This window comes from Pelecanus crispus, chromosome 3 (genome assembly GCF_030463565.1).
Source record: "Pelecanus crispus isolate bPelCri1 chromosome 3, bPelCri1.pri, whole genome shotgun sequence".
NCBI lineage: Eukaryota > Metazoa > Chordata > Aves > Pelecaniformes > Pelecanidae > Pelecanus > Pelecanus crispus.
In genome coordinates, this window is record NC_134645.1 from 51,303,923 (window position 1) to 51,326,439 (window position 22,517).

The following is a 22,517-nucleotide window of genomic DNA, read 5'->3' on the forward strand; positions in this document are numbered from 1 at the left end:
TACAGACACAATACAAGATAGTCCCCGCCTCAATGAATTTGAGGAAGAACAGATAGGAAGAGAAAGAATGAAGGATAATCCAAATAATCCTTACTTTTTTTATTCATAATTTAGGTAGAGAAGTCAACATTACTACTCAAATCTGCATCCGGTTTTCAGAAATCTCAACCATAACAAAACTAACAGAACTACCACCAAACTTCTTCATTTCTTTACTTAACTATTCTTTACTTCTTTATTTTTTTACTTCTCTACTTCTTTTTTACTGTTCAAAGTACATCTCCTGGGAGGTATGCAAATAAATCAGAACTACATGATGACAGCACAGCACGGCACATGGAGCACAGCTGAGGGTTTGTGTCCACCAGAATGGGTCATGGCTGAACAGGACTGGTCAGGCAGTGGGACAGATGCCATTCAGGGTTTGTCAGGACTACTAAGCCACACAACACCCATTTTTATGCAACCTATTATTTCCATCTGTTTTTTATCTTGCAGATGATAAACAAAGCATAACACGAAAAATGTAGGCTGGATGGTGCTATTGCTAAACCTTTGTCACCTTTAGACTTCCGGAGTTCACATCTTCGCCTGTAGCACTTTGGATGGCTGCCTTCTAAACTCTCATCAAACCACTTCTTGTGACCCTGCTTTCCTGTTTGTTTTTTTCTTCCCAATTCCCTGGAGGAGTAGACTGCCACTACACAAAAAAGCAAAGCAGTAAGCATGACAGTGTCAAACCTGTCATGTACGCAGTAGAACAAGCGCACGCAGTCAGGATGTGACCTGAAGAGATTTCATAAATATACCAACTTATACTTTTCTCCAGCGGTTCAAGAGTGGTACGTTGCACTGATATCTGGTGGCTGACAAGAAAAATCAAGGATGTTCTAACGGCCAAGTGTCAGCAAAATCAACAGCGCCCCATGCAAGTACCCTTTGTAAATACCATCAAAAGACCCCAAAGAACTCAAGGAATGAATCAATGAATGATTTGGGATGACCCTTACTCTTCAAGACTGATCTAGAACTGAACCATTCAGCCTGAAAGCCTGATACTAAGAAAAAAGAGAGGAGAAGAGGATGCTATTTGATTTGTCTCTAAACCCACATGGCAGATGTCAGAGATACAGAGGAGCTTGCTGCTTGTTTAGGACAACTCTTACCTGCATGCATGCCTACTGGACAAGAAAAGCCTGTCAGACCCAACTGCAGTTAATTTTATTCTGCTTGGGAAAAGATTTGGGAGTGTGAGAACAGGCAGGGAGGCTACAAAAGGAAGGCTTTTTCTCAATTTAATGATGAGTCAAGTGTCCCTTACCACAGTGCCTGCATAGCACCAAGCTGTTTACTGCAGAGCACGTTGATCCTCTGGAGGGACATAACCATTTCACAGGCCATATTTTAAAATGTTTCTATTAGGATGCTGACAGCTCCTGAGCCCTGGCTGTTATTTTGTGGCTTACAGATTTATGTGCATGTGACTGCATGCCTGCATGCCCGCCCACCCATCCATGCTTCAACCGAGTTGCTAACCTGTCAAAGAGAAAGCCATCTGATTGCTAATCCTCATGAACGTTTTCCTCTCATTTCTGCCATGTACTTCTTGTCTGTTTCGGGGTGCTGTCTCCTTCTCAGAAGGTGACGCAGGCGGTGATCAGTGCTGTTTTCTTCACAACACAGCAGTCCTCACAGTGTCCCCCATCTTTTTTTTTGTCCATTCATTCTTCCTCTTTGTCAAAAAGAAACCCATCGCAAACTTATGCTGGGCAGCTTCACTTTCTGATTCAAAGCAAGTGTTCATGTTTCAAGTGTCCTGTGTACGGGGTTGCATTTTGATTGACCATACAAGGCACTGCAGAGGCAGTAGCCTCAGCCTGTGGAGCTGCGGCCTTCTCCAGCTTCATCTGTGCTAGCTGAGCAGGCTACTGCCCTAGGCTCCCCCCGCAGCTGCTCACTAGCCCTGCTGTGGATTTCTGCTCCCTGTGATCTGCCTAGCGATCTATTTGCATGAGTACTCTCTGACTTTCCTAAGTCCAAAAAAGTCAGCACAACTTTCAGTTTAGATCATCTCCTGTTGGCTACAACAGGTTAGAGGATGCTGTTGTGACAATATCACTTGAATTTAGATGGTGGTTTTCAAGGCAGAAGGATGACTAAAGAAAGGTAGATGAATTCATCAGCTGACATAGTCTGTCCTGAGACAGTCCTTGTGCTCTTCAGGAGTAAGAAAGGTCTGCAGTTTAATAATACTTTTTATTGTTCATTTAAACTGTCCTTTCAATGTTTCCTGGACAAAGCTAGAGGACCCTACTGCCTGGGGCACGTAATTAGATGTGCATTTGCGCATACACTTGTGTGTAATGCCTGTATGTTCGGTATGGAAATCCTTCAGCATGCAACTGCAGATGTATGGTTTCTAACAGAACTCCTTCGAGCCTCTGACTGTTAAATGACACATTTGTACTCCACCCCCAGCAGCCTCATGATATGATGTCCTCTTTTCCTTAGTGTGACCCTGTATGCCAGGTGAACCCAAACTGTTGTATCACAGCCTGATCCATAGTTCTGCTTCTAATCCCAGAGCACGAAAGAGGCTATGTATGGCTCAGGGGTTACAGTGTCTAATGTGATAGAGCTGAGGCTAATGTGGGATGTTTCTGCAGAACAGGAGTTTTGATAAATCTGCTTGCTGATTCTAAGGTGTTAGTCTGAGTTTTCGTCATGCATGGGAGAAAAATATCAGTGGTTTTCTGGGTTGGTGCTTCATTAGCCATCAAAATTTTTGATGCATTAATGTAAATGTCACCCTGACAGAAGGACATACTATAAGAGGCATAGGAAAAAATATTAGAAATCTTAGGGAAAAAACCTAAAGATACAGTTTCACATTTCAACTAGATACAGACAAATCCTGTATGTTACTGACAGATGTTAGTGAGGAAAATCTTCCTATCTGAAGGGACTCTCAGTAGAAGCTCATGGGAGAAATTGAGGCTAACTACCAAGGTATGAAAATATGGATTTACAGCAATGACAAGGGAGTACGTTTGATTGTCTACACCAGTAATCCCTGACTGAATGATTCTTTCAAAGTGTTAAGTGAAAGAGAAACCCTACTAGGCATATATTGTGACCTGGCCAAAATACAGATCATGTGATAAACTATTTGATATCTTTTGAAAAGAAAAAGTGGGCTATGAACAAGTTGTTTCTTCCAAACAGAGAACTGAGCTACTAAGTCAAAACAACTGTTCTCAGAGAAACAGAGTAAAATGACTTCATGATCCAAGTCATGATACACTGATCCAGACTTGAATCTTCAACTGGCTAGAGCATTCGCATCAGTGATTTTTGTTATGGAGGTGTTAATGTTTACATGACCTCTGTCAGCTTGTACCTTAAAATATTGATATTACATATGTGATAACAGCTACATGTATCCCCTTTTGACAGAGCTTAAATATTTCATTTGATTTGGTGTGTCAGGTTCCAAAAAACTCAGGCATGAAGTTCCTGAAATGATCCATTTTCCAATTGTCATAAACTTACATTTTACTGTGAGCTTTTTTCTTTTTTCTCAGGTTGGGACTAGTGACTGGGCATATTGTGATTAAAAAGAAGCCGAAGTATTATTCCGCATTACTGAATCTGTTGAACTCTTTAATGTCAGCTGAACAACTACATCTCAAAGAAAAAAGACTTTTTGCCTTTCAGTTAGAAGTTCAAAGTATGTAGAGGGATTTTAAATGTCTGTGCACCTTGTCAAATGCTAAATCAAATGGAATAACCTTATGTATACATACTTTACAATCCTTAACTGCTTTCTGATCTGTTTCAGGATAAAGCCATAAAGCAAACAAAAGTTGCTTTCTCATCAGAGACACTTTCTAGTTTGAAGAGTTTCAACTCTGAATTCTTTTAAACACCTGTCTCCTTCCCCCTGTGGTTATTTATACCTTGAAGGTAAAAATCTGCTTGTTGAAAGTTCCTGAGCAAACACCAAAATATTAGAGGACTGCAAATTATAGTAAAATCTTATAGGATGAGGAATTAGGCAGAAGTATAAAATAAGTTTGGGTGCTTTCTATATTCTTTAATGTATATATGCAGAAAAGAGCTAATAGATATGTATATTTATAATCTATTTATTTATATTCTGCATGCAGCACTTCTATATAAAGAAAATACCCACATTTGCCTTATGGCTCATGAAGAACTATCATTAATGCTTACTCCATAAAGCCAACTCATTTCGCTTTATTTATATCCCTGGTCTAATTCTTGTACCATGTTATAAACTGCATTACTTTGGGGACTGCTTTTCTGGTTTTTTGTGTTTAGCTCAGGTACAGTATGGCTTTCACCATGTGTGAGGACAGAGTCGTTACTAGCAATCAGTATCAGTAATCATGATTTTGTTAACCACAATCGAAGGACCAGCTCTTGCAGATGTGTCCATGCATGGGCTAAGGGCAGGTCACTGGTATCCCTGTGTGCTCTGGGAGTACTGCCCTGTGGAGACCTCTGACTATAGTAATAAAATTTAAAAAAAAAAAATAAAAATCTTAACTGAAGTGAGATGTTTTGATTACTGTACACTGCATTCTTGGGCATCATTCCCTCAGGCACTGTTGCTTTCTTGCCCTGCTACTGCACAGGGGCAATGCAGGGGCCCCTCTGCTTGCCCAGCAGCAGTCACCTGAGGGTTCGTGTGCTTATCCCTACCTTGGTGGCCCTACTACCTCCCTATGTGCTTTGATCATTGTATGGGGTTTTGGGACTTCAGTGTGTGCAGAAATCTGCTGCTAAGAAATGTTGGTACCTGTACTGGGACGACCTGCATGGCTGCAAGTCTGCAGCACGGCCGGGGATGGGACAGAACAGAACATTTCCAGACCACCTCTCCTTACCTGAGCCACAAGACCATCCTAACACTGTAAAATGTATATAATAGCTTAAGCAGTTGATATTTACTTAAGTGATATTTATGCATTCCCATCCTCAGTGTTTTCTTTGCAGATTTCAATGAGTTTCAAGACTGTGAGTATAAAAAGTGTATAAATATGACACTCAGCCCTGGCTACAGATTTATGACCAGTAATTTTATAATATCCTACATCAAATTTTGAAAGAATTTGGAGTTAACATGATATATCTCACCAACGTTTGGCTGTACAGTTGATGAAAGCTGGAGTCTTTCCTCACACTCTGTGTGAGGTTTTGCTCTTCTGAAGGTCATTTCCACTCATATATCACCTGTGTTAAAATTCAAATGGCTTAAACATAATTCAAGTATGGAATGTTCTGTGATAGAAAAAGAAAAGCTGTTTCAATGAGCATGAAGCAACAATTCTGTAAAACTGAAATGAAAGTTTTCAACAGCTATGACTTGTTACAGTATGTCAGCACCATACAATACCACTACTGCTGACGTGTCTTCTTAAATAGTAAAGAAATAACATTGGCTGGAAAAATCCACCAGATTCTGAATTGATAACAAAATAAAAAAATTCAGAAACAAATTTTTTATTTTGAAAGTGGTCCTTTGAGATTTACAATGATGTTCATTGAATTTCATGAAAAAGATGTTACTCAGTTGGTTAGAGTGTGGTGCTAATAACGCCAAGGTCATGGGTTCAATCCCTGCTCACTGCAGGGGGGTTGGGCTAGATGATCTCTCAAGGTCCCTTCCAACCCAAAGCATTCTATGATTCTATGATTCTACATTCCAGTAAAATAGATTTTTCTCAGGGGAAGAAAAAATCTTAATACCGTTTTACTCTCTAAGGTATACGTTACTCCAAGAGAAGAATTAAACAGTATGCTGTTGAAAATGCCACCTACAATGTAATCACAATTTGTCACTCTCAGCTTCATTCATCTTGTAATTATCAAATATCTTTACCAGGGGCAGCCTTAACCCTGTCCATGTATACTAATTTAATGTACTTTGGCAATGAAAAAAATGTTCTTTTAAATTTTTTTTAATTAAATTTAATGTAAAATCAAAAATTTGCTTTTCCTCAAATGCTCAAAATGTCATTTTCCCCAAAATGTTCAAAGGGACTGATTTTTTTAATAAGTTTGTTCTGTGTTTTTGTAGATCTTTTTTGCTTATTCAGCATTGTTGAAGTGGTTTATGAACTTTTTCATAAAAACTATTAATAGATTTGATTTACCAGAACACAAATTACTGATTTTTTTTCATAACATATGAAATAAACATATCATTATATATTTAACAGTATTTTGATCATGTAATATATATGTGAAGAGCAACATTGTTATGAAAAATGGGAGTTTTGAGGAATAATGTCAATATTCTGTATCTTTGGAAAGGGCCTTCTCAGCCCTTTCCACTTCTGCAAAATATAAAACAAAGAAACAAAAAAAGCCCATGGTCTGTAATCCTAACATTTCATATGAAGGTTACCTGTGATATTTCCACCATGTGGGAATGAAAAGTTGTTTCTATATGGAATATCTCTGTTTAACTAGAGAAAAGTAAACATACCTGAGAAAAGGTAACAGCATTATAAAAGATGGCACAATTTATAAATTTTTACATATAAACATTGCAGAGAAGTTAAGTCATCCACATAATTATATTTAGTGTGTTGAATGTGAAGATAAATTACATTTAAAAATGTAAGAGGGAGAGGTGTTAAATCTCATTTTGCTGTGATTGCAGTTATCAGGTTGCCATTTAAAAGACAGTGCAGCCTGTAGCAGAAGGATAAGAGGCCAGTGCTTTGTTTCTAGGAGTCATTTTGCATTCATTAAATAAATTAGAAAGACTAAACTGATTTGCATTACATATATGATATCCATAAAATGCACGTCTATGAAATTGTATGTCTGGCCTTGTAATGATGCATGGCCACACAAGCAAGCAGTCATCAAAGTCATTGTCTGCTGCCTAATCCCAAGTAAGAAAATGGTGGAACAGGACCAAGGCACTGCTGTTATGAGTAGCAGGGATGCTGGTCCAGTCATGAGAGCCAAAGGAGGGACATGGGGGAAATTTTAAGGGAGAAGTAGGGGGGGCTTCCTGTTACTGTTATTATTGAGTTTGATTTTGGGGGGTAAGAAAGCAAGACTTCTGGCATACATTTCTCTTTTCAGGACTGAAACAGAAGCAGTAAACTTCAAACTAAGCAGCACAGTAAATCAAAATTGAGCTGTCATTAGCTGTTGGAGGTATCTCAGCCAGGCTTTATTTGTGGGTGGTTTTTATACAATCAGCGAAAAGGAGACATGGAAACATAAACTTCTCTCACAAAGCACAACACCATCTATGGCAGATGTACCTCATTAGTTACAGGTACTGATAGCTGAAATTAATCAACTAGGATTAAAAATTTGAAAGCAATCTTTTATCCAAACCTCAAACCAAATGAGAATGGTGGTCACATTAGAGTAAATCCACTCACCTCAGTGGAACTATGCTGATTAACACAAGTTGGCTTCTTGACCCAGGGTTCTTTTTTCTTCTTTTTGGGGTTGGGTTTTTTTTTTTTTTTTTTTTTGAGGCATGAAAAAATATGGGCTACATTTCATGTGCATTTCTCTTTGTAAGGGCTATCAAAATGCATATTCTACAGATTTCAGTAACTTGTAGCAAACTTCTAACTAAGAATCCCTAAAATCATACAGGAAAACTTTCCATTCTCCTGAACCCCACATTGTCATTTATGTCCATATGACACGAGTACAATATTATCACAAATAGCCACTAAACCAAAATGCTATCTACTTTGTATGTTTATGCTTGCATATGTACAAAGATCACTTAAATGAAGAACAAGTTTCCTTAAAAAAAAACCCTACAAAAAACTGTGAGTGAAAACATGGCCATTTCTAAGCAGGTTTGGAGTTATAAAATGTGTGAAATGTCTGTGAATGGTTGTCTAGTAGTTAAACCATCAGTGGTCCTTTTTGGGTACAGAAGGCTGCTAACAGCAAAATGATATGGTTATGGTGAAGGTTTCTTCTGCCTGCATGCTTAGGGGCACCAGATATACTGCAGAGCTTTGGCAAGAAAAGCAAGCAAATCAGCAGTGGGGTGGATTCAAGTAGGTGTCCCAGCACAGGGGAGAAAACTCAGTCTCAGACACTTACACTTTTAAACTGACAGGATAGGATTAATTAGCTGAATTTGAAATATCTAGACTAAGCTAGTCAGCAAGGCTCTCCCTGAGACAGAGGAGACACAAAAAGGCATTTTGTCAGGACCCACCCATTTAAACATAAGAAAGGCTAGATCACCCTTGGCAGGTGCCCACCTCTCCCTTTCACCTTAGGAGTGCAGTGAAGTGGGTTTGACTAGATGACTGTGTCTTTGGTCAATGATTAGTTGAACCCCATCATCATTCATGTTTGTCATGTATACCCTATTATGTGCTATAAAGAAATGTGAGAACACTATAGCTGTCTGGAAAGATGCTGAATATTACCTGAAGGACGGCAAACAGTTGGTTAGTGTGTTTTCAAAATAAAAAGTTACATTGTGAATCTGTGTTAAGGGTTTTTTCTTTTCTGAAAATCTGGAGAGTATTACTCCCAAAATTTATTGCATACTGTTCAGTTCTGCAGAATGACTCTTAAATCAAATACAATGACTTTTTTAATGGCATGGAATGTTTTTTTAGGGTCTTTTTCATTTGAGACGTTCTTCTCATATTGAATATCTTAGGAAAATGAAGAGGGCCAAATTTTATTTGAAACGATGCAGGCAAAATTCCCATTGAACTCAGCCAGGGTAGAGGACAAACTGTGAGATCTGGATGAAAGTAACGATCATTCAAGCAGCTGTTACTGATGAAAATATTTGCCAACACCTTCCCAGTGGCTTGATCTATTTGTTTTGTATATTGCAAATTGTAACCATCACTATGAGAAAGAAAAGCAGTGGGATGTCAGCCACCTCACAGGCAGGTACATACAGACTACTGCGGGAGTGTTTGCTAGTCATCCAAATGGCACTTACTTCAATATAAATAACAGTCTATCAGAAAGATGACACTAATTTTTCCTTGCAGAGTCTTTTGACTCCCTTAGGGATATGATGATGATCCCCTTTCCTTTGAAATGCATTCAGTCACTAATTTTTATGACTGTTTCCATTCTCAGAGATAAGCAAATTGAAGAAAAGAGCCATAAACTGCAAGCATATTAATATCCAAGTGGACATTTTCAAACTGAAATATACTGCCCTGTTTACAAAGTGAAAGGAACTCACAACTTTTCAAACCATTACCAGAGGCTGGCTGTTTTCATTAAGCTGAATTCACAGTCAGAAGATGCAAAGTAAACAAACATACTAAAAAATCTGCGATACTGTTCAACTATCCCAAGAGACTAAGCCACTCCTCAGGCTTAAATTTTCATCTACACTCTCCTCTAAAAGGAGATGCAGATATGGAAGTCACTTCATGTGAGAATTCAGGAACTGGTGTCAGAGCTGAAAAATGCTTCAGTTATATCTATCAAGCAGAGTTATTCATGGATTTCAGTGAGATTTACAAGAGAAAGCAAGTTATGAAGATTCTATGTAATGCAGCTTTTTAGTGTATCCAAGTACAACATTTCTTCATGCCTTTAACTAACATTACTTACACTATTTATATTCTATATAGCTTAGAAAAAAATTACAGTGTTTTTGTCCTTTTTTTTTTCATTTATTTTAAATAGTTGAATGGTCTGTGAATAAGAAACTAGAGCTACCAAATCATGACATCTTTTCCAAAAGCAATGTGGGACAGCTCAACACTTTTAGAAATAGTGTCATTCTCTTGACGTGAATGTTTCTGGCGCTGTAATGTCATTCTTTTTCATGTACTGAAGCTCTGAGAACTTTGGCACTTTCAAATTCCCAGAGTTCAATAATTTTTCTTTTTTTCCTTTTTTTTTTCATTTGTTTCATTTAGTGTGGGTTCACACACACACTGAGTTCAGCTTCGGGTTTCTGGGCTTATGCAAACCCAAAAACTCAAAGCAATACTCAACCATAATCATGAGTTTTCGATGGTTTGGAACAAAACAGTAAACTTTCTGTGGAGCTCGGAGAGAGGATTAACTTGACAGTGAGTCTATAGTTTGTAAATTCAGCCTGAGCCTCATTTCAAGGGTCGGCAAAACTTGGAAAATCTTTTTGACAAATCTGGGACAAATTGAGGATTATGAAGACAACTCAAAACATACCTGTCTCAAAAAAGGCAAGTAATCCATCCTGTGTCTCCTTTGTCCCCCCAAAAGCCTCTGACAAACCAGTTGCTACAGAAAGAAGGGAATTTCACATGGCTGTGAACTTCATAAAAAATTTACACAGTTCATTCAGTTGAGAAAGGCTTGATTATTCCTATGCTCTTCACAGTTTGACTGTTGCATCTGTCCCACATTCAGCTGAAATACTTCTAATTTATGCTTACTTACATTAAAGGGAATTCAGGCCTGTAATTCAGTGTCGATCAAGTTGTGTAAAATCTCTCTCTCAAACAAACAGATGGGTCTTTATTTTTTCCATGTCTGAAGGCACCTACCTACATTTGACCTCATTCAAGTCATTTTACATTTAAGTCCAGATCTCAAAAAAATTAACCTAAGTTTAAAAAAAAAAAAACAACCCGAAAAAGAAATGTCCAGTCTTTCATTATTTACATACTTAATGTTGTTTGATTCAGAAACCACAATATAAATATTTTCTTTAAAAAAAATCTGTAAGTATCAAGATATATAAAAATATTCTACAAAATGATCAGTGTGCTCTCACCAAAAACAGATGCCTTGAAAATGTTTGGCTTGTTTTGAAGAAAAACATTTAAATCATTTTTTGAGGTCTAGCCATCTATACATTCAAAGAGCAAGTGCTTTCAGAAGAAATACTTCTAAAATATATATTTATACATACTTCATATGTATATATGAAACAGAAAGTCTTTACTTATTATTCAGAAAATCCACTGTGGTGCAGGTGTATAGGACTTTCCAAAAAAGACTTGGGAATGAGACGAATTTACCCAAATAGCCCCTTTTATAGCAAAGTTTATTCTGCTGTTCTCAGTGTCCCAGCAGCACAGTGAACGCCTTCAAGTTCCCAGCTCCTTCCAAGAAACAAAATATTTCCAAACCCACGGGTCTGGATGTGCCCACAGCCTCGCTGCACTCGCACCGCCGGAGGAGCGTGGTTGGAGGAGACCGCCGGCGGCGCACCCTTTTGCTGTGGGTGATGATGCTCGGGCTTTGCACTCGGGCTCACTGCTGCCCCGGGCAGCTGGGAAGGGAGGTCAGCCCGAATTGCAGATGGCCCTTCCACATCTGTGGGAGAAACTGGGTTTGTTGCAGTGCTTGGCCAATATAGCAGGTGCCAGAAAATAAAAAATGCCTACAAGTAAGCCTTCTGTTTGGTAATTGTTTATCCGGGTCAGCTGCTCACTGAGGAGTACAGACTTGAACTTGGCACCTGTCCTCAGAGCAGCGTGAGTCAGTCCCATGCAGCTTTGCTTTTTACTGGGATAAAACATAGTTCCAATATTCCAGTAATTTAAGCACATGGGTTGTTTTCTTCCTCTGGCTTAGGTTTCCTTAGTTTCCTAAGTTTTCCATGCTTTGGGAGCACTCACTGATCTACACTGGAACATGGTCTCTTCTTTTTATTATTTACTATGTTTATTTTTGAGGTAGCCATTTCAGGTCTCTTGTCGCTAAGCTACAGCACAACTAACAGGGCCTTATCCAGAAGCACTCACTGGCTGAGTTAGGAAATAAGGGCAAAAATCACAACTAAGTAATTGTAAACAGATGAGGCGGGATCCATTCCTATTTGACAGCCTAAAATTTAGGTGTCTGGTCTAAACTAGTCCATCTAAACTCCTTCTCTCATCAGAGGAGAGACTCAGCTTTCTCCAAAGAACAGTTCATTTCACCATAAGCTGGGCAGCTAAAATACATGGTCCTTATAAGGTGCAGATGTCTTCCCTTCATTTTTATAGAAAGCCTAAATAACTAACTGAAACTAGATGCTCCTTTTAGGTGAAAGGAAGCCCACCAATGGTATCTGCATCTAACATGAACCTGGCACACTCAAAGTTATTTCACTGAAGGGTTTCTTAATAGCTTTGCAAGGAACAAATACTCTGAGCTGGCTAACAGCAAGCAGCCCCCACTACACAGAGATTTTCAGCATAGTTTTAGTTATGCATCTCCTCAGCTGTTGTGAAATATATGACTATACAACAGAGCAATTATAAAATGGCTTTCATGCACAAATACAAATGTGTAAAGAAGAGATGTTAAAAGCAAAGACAAATGAATACATGATGAAGTAATTAGAAACAGATCACGCTATAGTGCTGTTTGGAAGGAGTGTTTTTCACTTGGTTCAATTGATGTACTGAGGCCTGCAAAGTGCTTAAACATGGAAGCAGCTTTCTAACACATACTAAGTTGCAGAAAAGAAACAAATAATTAAAAAAATTCTTCCACTGCTGTTTCAACTGATTACAGTGTTCTTTTTCTATACTTCTCCTAACTTAAATCAAATTACAAAATAGAAACAATACCTTTTACATTACAAACCTAATGTATATGCAGAATTATTTTTACTGTAGAAGACAACATGCCAGTACTTTCAGTGTAATATTCAGAAGGTTTTTTTGACAAAAGTAATATTAGGCATGTACCAGGATTTAACCACATTAAGTTAAAATACTCTTCGGACCAACTGCACTGAAGTCAATAGATATTATACTCCAGGGTCCTTTATTCTCAAGGTCCTTTGATATTCCAGAGGACAGTTTACTGCTCAGATCTCTTCCAGCAATCGTAATCATGTTTTGCTATTTTTCTCTCCAACATGATAGTAAGTCCCAAATTCTCTTTTGTTAGTGCTCAAGGATATGTGAGGCAGGACCCTCTGCAAGTGGCTTTGTCTATGGCTAATTTTTGTGCACTGTGTTTTATAAGACATTGATTTCTACACAATAATGTATATTTATTTCCAGCTTTTGGGTAGAAGTCAAACATGAGCGTTTCTGGTCAGAAAACAGGCAGGATGGTTTCCTGGCAACTTAATGCCATTTGACTTTATAGTTGAAGGTCATAATATGTAAAAAGACTCTTCAGCAATCTTAATTACATTCTTAGCAAGGAAAGAAAACATTCTTAAATACTTGGGTTAAATCCTGGAAATGGACAGTTCTAGCAATATGCTATATAATCTCCTGAAAGTGGGTGAACTGTCAGACAGAACAGTGTAAGGAATATTATCATTTATTTGGCCATGGTCCTTTACCAGAATTTGTGATGTGTTACATGAAGAGCCCAAACCACACAGCACACATAGTCATTTGTAGAAAACTTTCCACTTCTTCGTGCTCTGAGACTAAAGTTGGGCTGAATTCTCATGGATTTCAGGAGGAAGTGACAGCTGACCACAGATTTGGCTCAGAGATCAACTCTGTTTTTACATCGGGGGCCATTCTTTTCTAGAGGGCAAGTAAACATTTTCACAGGCATGAATGGAACTGGACACAAGAATATCTGGGCCATCACTCAAAGCTAAATTACCTCTTAAGTGAGACGTGGAAAGAAGAGAAGACTACTTTCCTCATTGCTAATATTACAGTGCATTCTTGTAGAACTGAAAGACTCTCATTGCACTAGAGAAAGACCATCCTGCAGAGAACAATCTAAGTGACAAGAAAGACTAAAGGCAAAAAACCTGTGTTTACTTCCCAGTGTCAGCTGCAACAGGATGAGGTCTGTCAAGGGTAAACCGTTTTACATTGCGTGTGACACATGTGAAGTTATCACCTCATTCTCTTCATAAAAATTTGAAAAGGTCTTCTTCCTTCTTGACCCTAACCTTCTCTACCCATCCCTCAAAAGAAAGCTTACTATAATCAAAAACTTGAGATGAAACAGCAGTACCATGAGGGTTTATGGATCAATAAGGGTTTTATTAACATCATAGAATCACAGAATCATAGAATCGTTTAGGTTGGAAAAGACCTTTAAGATCATCCAGTCCAACCATTAACCTAACATTACCAAGTCCACCACTAAACCAATTAAGGGTAGAGTAGCAGTTTCATGTTTCGTGGCTTGGTGGCTGGATTATTTATAATGAAAGTAAAAACTAGGAATCATTACGGTTGGAAAGGACCTCTAAGGTCACCAGTCCAACCATGAACGTAACACCACCATGCCCACTAAACCATGTCCCAGAGTGCCATGTCTACCCATTTTTGAACACTTCCAGGGACGGTGACTCCACCACCTCTCTGGGCAGCCTGTTCCAATGCTTGACTACCCTTTCTGTGAAGAAATTTTTCCTAATATCCAATCTAAACCTCCCCTGATGCAGCCTGAGCCCATCTCCTCTCGTCCTATCACTAACTACTTGGGAGAAGAGACCAAGACCCACCTCACTACAACCTCCTTTCAGGTAGTTGTAGAGAGCAATAAGGTCTCCCCTCAGCCTCCTCTTCTCCAGGCTAAACAATCCCGGTTCCCTCAGCCGCTCCTCATAAGGCCTGTGCTCCAGACCCTTCACCAGCTTCCTTGCCCTTCTCTGGACACACTCCAGCACCTCAATGTCTTCCTTGTAGTGAGGGGCCCAAAACTGGACACAGTCTTCCAGGTGCGGCCTCACCAGCGCCGAGTACAGGGGGACAATCACCTCCCTGCTCCTGCTGTCCACACTATTCCTGACACAAGCCAGGATGCTGTTGGCCTTCTTGGCCACCTGGGCACACTGCTGGCTCATGTTCAGCCGGCTGTCAACCAACACCCCCAGATCCTTTTCGGCCAGGCAGCTTTACAGCCACTCTTCCCCAGGCCTGTAGCTCTGCATGGGGTTGTTGTGACCCAAGTGCAGGACCCAGCACTTGGCCTTGTTGAACTTCATACAGTTGGCCTTGGCCCATCGGTCCAGCCTGTCCAGGTCCCTCTGCAGGGCCATCCTACCCTCCAGCAGATCAACACTCCCACACAGTTTGCTGTCATCTGCAAACTTACTGAGGGCGCACTCAATCCCCTCATCCAGATCGTTGATAAAGATATTAAACAAGACTGGCCCCAAAACAGAACCCTGGGGAACACTGCTTGTGACCGCTCGCCAACTGGACTTAACTCCATTCACCACTACTCTCTGGGCTCAGCCACCAAGCCAGTTTTTTACCCAGTGAAGAGTGCGCCTGTCCAAGCCATAGGCTGCCAGCTTCCTAAGGAGAATGCTGTAGGAGACTGTGTCAAAGGCTTTACTGAAGTCCAGGTAGATGACATCCACAGCCTTTCCTTCATCCACCAGGCGGGTCACCAGGTCATAGAAGGAGATCAGGTTTGTCAATCAGGACCCGCCTTTCATGAACCCATTCTGGCTGGGCCCAATCCCCTGGTTGACCTGTACATGCCTGTTGCGCACACTCAAGATGAACCGCTTCATAATCTTTCTGGCCACTGAGGTCAGGCTGACAGTTAAAAGAACAGTTTTTTGAAAATTATGCAGATAGGTGTCTAGACTGAAACCTAAGATGGATAACATTGTAAGCAATTAGCTGAATTGTTTTAAAGTTTTAACTCAATATTTGTATCAGTGTTTTGTACTATGTAGATATGCTTGCTTTAGACTTTCCTGCTGCTTTTGGCAAGTCTGGTAGTTGAAAATCTTCTATGTAAAATCAGTAACTGTTCTGACATTCCTAATGGCTTGACATTTACATTTCCAAACACAGACATGGTCATAAGATGTACTTCAGTACATCCTATTAAATGTTGACCACTCATTTAGCAAATGATAGCAAAGGCAGATATCAAACATGAACTTCGTATTTATTTTCTTACAGAAGGTCCAAATACTGCAACCTTTATCTAGAAAATTTTGTGTGTAAATTAGAGGCAATTTTGGCCTTGCATTTCCAATAATAAGAAACGAGAACTTTATCTGAGACTTGTGTAGTATAAAAACATAAAGAATTTGCAAAATGTAATCATCTTATCTTCTTTTTAACCCGAATTCATATCAGAAAAAAAGTATTTCATGGTTGTGTATATGTATATGTGCTTCAGTCTTAAAAGCTTTTAAACCCACAGAATAGCTTAATAGCTTGTAAATCCACCTGCTGATTTCAGTCAATTTCATCAGAACAGGTTGTAGACTACCCAGAGACTAATGCAATCCTACAGGTTCTATGAAAACAGGTGTCTTCATAAATATTTAAGGAATCATTAATATAGCCATTTAAGTAATGATAGTGATCCCCAAGATGGTGTATAGGTGTTGAATGGCTTGAATACGGTGAAAATTACTGGGGTCCATTTGACCTGTCATGTATAAGTTGAAAGCCAAGATGTGGCTTTAAATAGTCACTTCTTTGATGCCGGGATTCTGACTTTACTGATGCCTGTCCCTCAGCATCATACCTTGAGTCTATTGCTTCTTGTTCAAGCAGTGTGAGGTTGCTTAATGAGGCATTCTTGATCTCAGCAAAATGGAGAGAAGTCAGTCCAGACCTAACAGCCCCGCAGGGTGTGTTTTGTAGCTGTGAGTATGCTCCCTTTATGCTAAGCATAAGGAAATTTTGCCTAACCTGTGTTTTCCTTTAAGATATTCCATCTTCTGTGAGTGCAGAAGGAGACTGCATAAAGCTACATCACCTGGAAAATTCTCAATAACTGAGATCAAATTTGCAAGCTTTACAGCTGCTAGGAACCATCAGATTCAAGACATGTGCTTAAAACACTAAGGAATATGTCCTCTTCTTATACTACACAGTTTACACAATTTCCCTCCCCCCTTGTTTGTGTGATTCAGACTCAGTTGCTGCTCTTACAAGCTGCCTTTATGGGTGGCATATCCATGAATTGTGTGGGAAATGATCCCACGCAAGCAGAGGATAGACAAGATGACCTTGTACTTTTAGGTTTTTTTTCTTCTAGCTGTGCTAGCTGACATCACTTGTGGCATGACTGAATTCCAGACTCTCTATATAAGAGAGATAAATGAGTGTACAAGATGTTTAGTGGACAAAACACAAAACCTAACAGTAACTGAAGCCTGCCTCCTTAGGCTCTCTTTGTAGTTCATGGAGAGGGAGAAAGACTCCTTTTGGGGTTATTTGATGTAGACAGGTGTCCTCTGAAAGTGTTACTGCCCTCAGGGCGTGAGTCTAGGTAGACAAGGTTCCCAGGGCTAACATTAGGCTTCATGAATACCTTCCCCTAATTGTTGTTTTCAGTTCTTTTGATACACAGTGTCGTGGTTTAGCCCCAGCCAGCAACTAAGCACCACGTAGCCGCTCGCTCACTCCCCCTACCCCGATGGGATGGGGGAGAGAATCGGAGGAGTAAGAGTGAGTACGTAATACGTAGAAGTTTTGATTGGGCAGGGCCAGCTCGATTGGCAGATCCCCTGGTGTTGACTAACCAGGTGGCTTTTGCTAAATGCGTATCCCAATGTTTAAACGTCCCACCACCCATTGCTCTCAGGGTAGTCTTTAACAATCCATTGTATCGCTCAATTTTCCCGGAGGCTGGTGCATGGTAAGGGATGTGATACACCCACTCAATGCCGTGCTCTTTGGCCCAGGTGTCTATGAGGTTGTTTCAGAAATGAGTCCCATTGTCTGACTCAATTCTTTCTGGGGTGCCATGTCACCACAGGACTTGCTTTTCAAGGCCCAGGATGGTGTTCCAGGTGGTGGCATGGGGCACAGGATATGTTTCCAACCATCCAGTGGTTGCTTCCACCATGGTGAGCGCATAGCGCTTGCCTTGGCGGGTCTGTGGGAGCGTGATGTAATCAATCTGCCAGGCCTCCCCATATTTATATTTCAGCCATCGTTCACTATACCCAAGGGGCTTGAACTGCTTGGCTTGCTTGATTGCAGCGCATGTTTCACACTCATGAATAACCTGTGCAATACTGTCCATAGTTAAGTCCACCCCTCGATCACGAGCCCATTTATACGTTGCATCCCTTCCTTGATGGCCTGAGGCGTCATGGGCCCACCGAGCTATAAATAATTCACCCTTATGTTGCCAGTCCAAATCCACCTGAGCCACTTCAATCTTAGCAGCCTGATCTACTTGCTGGTTGTTTTGATGTTCTTCAGTGGCCCGACTCTTAGGTACATGAGCATCTACATGACGAACTTTTACAACCAGGTTCTCTACCCGAGCAGCAATATCTTGCCACAATGCAGCAGCCCAGATTGGTTTGCCTCTGCGCTGCCAGTTGCTCTGCTTCCATTGCTGCAGCCACCCCCACAGGGCATTTGCCACCATCCATGAGTCAGTATAGAGATAAAGGACTGGCCACTTTTCTCTTTCAGCAATATCTAAAGCCAGCTGGATGGCTTTCACCTCTGCAAACTGACTCGACTCCCCTTCTCCTTCAGCAGTTTCTGCGACTTGTCGTATAGGACTCCATACAGCAGCTTTCCACTTCCGATGCTTTCCCACAAGACGACAGGACCCATCAGTGAACAGGGCATATTGCTTTTCATTTTCTGGTAATTTATTATACAGTGGGGCCTCTTCAGCACGTGTCACCTCCTCCTTGAAGGGATACCTTTCCTTCACGCTTGACAGAAGTCGCCTCCAGAGGCTGAGCGGTTTTGCCCCTTTTCCAATTGCTTTGTCAATGCCCCCTTCCCTGGAAAGAGATCCCAGCTGCTTGGCTTCCCTACCCTCTAAATCCAGGCTACTGGCCCCGTTATCCCAGCATCGGAGCAGCCAGGTGATGATGTGCTCGCCTGGATGACGACCGAAATCTTTTCGCATATCTCGCAGCTCACTCAGGGATAGGGATCGGGTGGTCACCATCTCATTTATGGGTTCTTCCTCCTCTGGTTCTCGTGATGGCCCTGGTTCATCTTCATCCCTTACTAAATGAACTGATTTCCTCGTGTATTTTTTCTTCTGTATAGGGGCAACTGATACCGGCGCAGGTTGGTTCTCTGGTTTAGCCGCAGTGTCTGTCACTGGGGTTTGAGTAGCCGCAGTGCCCATGGCTGTGGTTTGAGTAGCAGCAGTGCTCATGGCTGTGGCTGGAGTAGCCACAGTGCCTGGGGCAGGGGTTTGAGTAGCTGCAAGGCCTGTAGTGGGGGTTGGAGTAGCCGCAGGGCCTGTAGTGGGGGTTTGAGTAGCCACAGTGCTTGTTGTTTTGTCATCAGATCCAGAGACCTTCTCTTTCTTTTGAGGGTACTGATTAGTGTTGACCACGGCTCGATAGGCATGGGCCAGTCCCCAGCATGTTGCAATGATTTGTGTCTCTCTGGAGCTACCAGGGTGACAACATACTTCTTCCAAATACTTTACTAATTCTTCAGGATTCTGCACTTGTTCAGGGGTGAAGTTCCAAAACAGTGGAGGTCCCCACTGCCCTAGGTACTTGCGCATACGATCCCACACACCCTGCCACTCATAACTATCCAGCCTTGGGGTAGATCTCTGGATGATATTTTTAAACTGCTTACTGACCTTTATCAAAACGGAAACAACATTCCCAAGAAGTATCAATAGAAGTATCTTAACTGCCCAGGGGTGTTCAAGATACTGGGAAGTTGTTGTAATGAAGGAGGAAACATCATAGAAGAAAGCAGCAAAGGTGCCATTCTGTATTTCCTCCACAACAAGCCTCTCAAAGTAAGAAGTATAATTGCTAACTCTATCTATGAGGTAGTACCCGAAGTACAGTAGTGACTTCTGTATGAAACCCAAATACCAAAGAATGCTCAAGGTCAGGGTTTTGATAAGGAGCCTCCCAAGCAAAAGATCATGAATCACTGCAGAGCATAGCACACTACACAAACTGACAACAAGCTTTAACGCGTGCTGCAAAAAAAAGAACATGGTGCAGATCAGATGAACTAATATCGTGACCGGCAACTGTTAACAGACTCCTTAATACACTCTGGTTAATCTGTTGTTATCTCAAACCCTTTGGGCCCCACGTTGGGTGCCAAAAAGGACTGTCGTGGTTTAGCCCCAGCCAGCAACTAAGCACCACGCAGCCGCTCGCTCACTCCCCCTACCCCGATGGGATGGGGGAGAGAATTGGAGGAGTAAGACTGAGAAACACTCCTGGGTTGAGATAAGAACAGTTTAATAATTGAAATAAAGTAAAATAGTAATGCTAATAGTAACAGTATAATAATGATAATAATAATAATGATACCCGAAGCAAGTGATGCACAATGCAATTGCTCACCACCCGCCGACCAATACCCAGACAGTTCCCGAGCAGCGATCGCTGCTCCCCAGCCAACCCCCCTCAGTTTCTATACTGAGCATGACGTCATATGGTATGGAATAGCCGTTTGGTCAGTTTGGATCAACTCTTCTGGCTGTTCCCCCTCCCAGTTTCTTGTGCGCCTGGCAGAGCATGGGAGGCTGAAAAGTCCTTGACTAGCATAAGCAGTACTCAGCAACAACTAAAACATCAGCGTGTTATCAACATTCTTCTCCTACTAAATCCAAAACACAGCACTATGCCTGCTACTAGGAAGAAAATTAACTCTATCCCAGCCGAAACCAGGACACACAGGAATATTTTAGTCCAAAGTAAACCAGGGCATCCGGCCTTCAAAAAATTACTGGTTGAGGGAGTCTGAGTGGTTGCAGACTGTATGGCCTGAAGTTAGAGAGTGGCTCTCTGGCAGATGAATGCTGTATATCCCATGGAACTTCTTAGAGTGGCATGCAGGAAATGTATTCATCATGAACAGCTGAAAAAGACTTTTTTTTTTTTAAATCAGTGATTAAAAAGTTAGTTATTTTCATTCTTTAAAAGAAATAAAAACTGAAACATGCTAATGCAGAGACTGACTTCTTAAATACAGCTTCTGGAGGAGCAGGTGTAAAGGGTCATAATTCAGAAATTTCAAGGCTCATTGTGACAATGCAACTCGCTGGGAATAAGGAGCTTCTACACAAGACTGAGAGGTAGGGAATGACAATCATCCCCAGTCTCATTGGCAGCTTACTGTTTCAGATCAGGAGCATCATGTACTATATAGGCTGGCCAACCTGCAGCTGGAGAGCATCATCCTTTATGACTTTCTGTAAAGGCTAATTGGATTCAACCAATTGTTTCCTCCGGCTGATGGATGCAGGCAACCAGCAACACAATATTTAAGTCCCATTAGGATAAAATGAGACTCTGGGCAGCTGTGAATGAAAATCTCCATCTTTAACTTATTCTTTCACAACCCTGTGTAAGGTAGGTCTGTCATTGCCTCAGCAAGCATGAAACCAGAGATCACGGAGGCACATAGCTCAGTGTTTCACTCATGCACACACCTGTAAATTGAGCTTCACATTATTAAATGGAATAATACATTCTATGACCTGGTGACCTGCCTGGTGGATGAAGGATGTGGGCGTCATCTACCTGGACTTCAGTAATCGCTCTCTACAACTACCTGAAAGGAGGTTGTAGTGAGGTGGGTCTTGGTCTCTTCTCCCAAGTAGCTAGCGATAGGACGAGAGGAAATGGGCTCAGACTGCATCAGGGGAGGTTTAGATTGGATATTAGGAAAAATTTCTTCACAGAAAGGGTAGTCAAGCATTGGAACAGGCTGCCCAGAGAGGTGGTGGAGTCACCGTCCCTGGAAGTGTTCAAAAAATGGGTAGACATGGCACTTTGGGACATGGTTTAGTGGGCATGGTGGTGTTGGGTTGATGGTTGGACTGGATGATCTTAAAGGTCTTTTCCAACCCAAACGATTCTATGATTCTATGATATATAAAATTCCTCTCTCCTGGAGTGGGAGGAGAATTAAGCCTTGCATAGTTGCTCCAATTTCAATGTATGTGTGAAACATACAAGCTAATTCATAGAGCTGCATCTGCATATGTAGTTATCTGAGCATGTTTACCATGTGCAGCTTTGTGTTATCTGGGTTGGAAAGCTCAGGAGAATAAACTGTATTAAACAATAGTCATTCTTTCTTCCTTCCATTTGGAGGAGTACTGGTGGAACAGAATTACTCCTAGGTGTGTGCTAGACACCTAGCATATCTGAGCTCTTCAGGGCTGGAAATAACAAAAGTAAAAGTCCTCAACACAATGAAAAATAAAATATTATTTTGGAAGAAAAGTGACTAGATTTTTTTTTGGGGGGGCGGTGTTGGATGAAAGAGTGCTTCCTTTTTTACTTTTATCTAAATCCATCTCTAACACAAATCAGAGCAAAAGGAAGCATGAAAATGTATTTTATTATCTGCACATCTTTTGTCTTGCATTTTTAATGTATTTCTCTGTACTGTGGCTTGCTTGAACAAGTACTTTTCATTGTAAACACTTTCAATTGTTTATACAAACTAAATGTCAGCCAACGTTAAATGCATTTGCAACAAGAAATATACCAAATCAAAATAATGGCAGATGTATCTCAGGCAATATTAAAGGACATTAAACTGCAACTGTATCCAAAATAAAAAAATCAACATCAAAGATAGAAACACATTGTTAATCTGTCACATCTGTTTAGTTAAGTGATGGCCTTAATT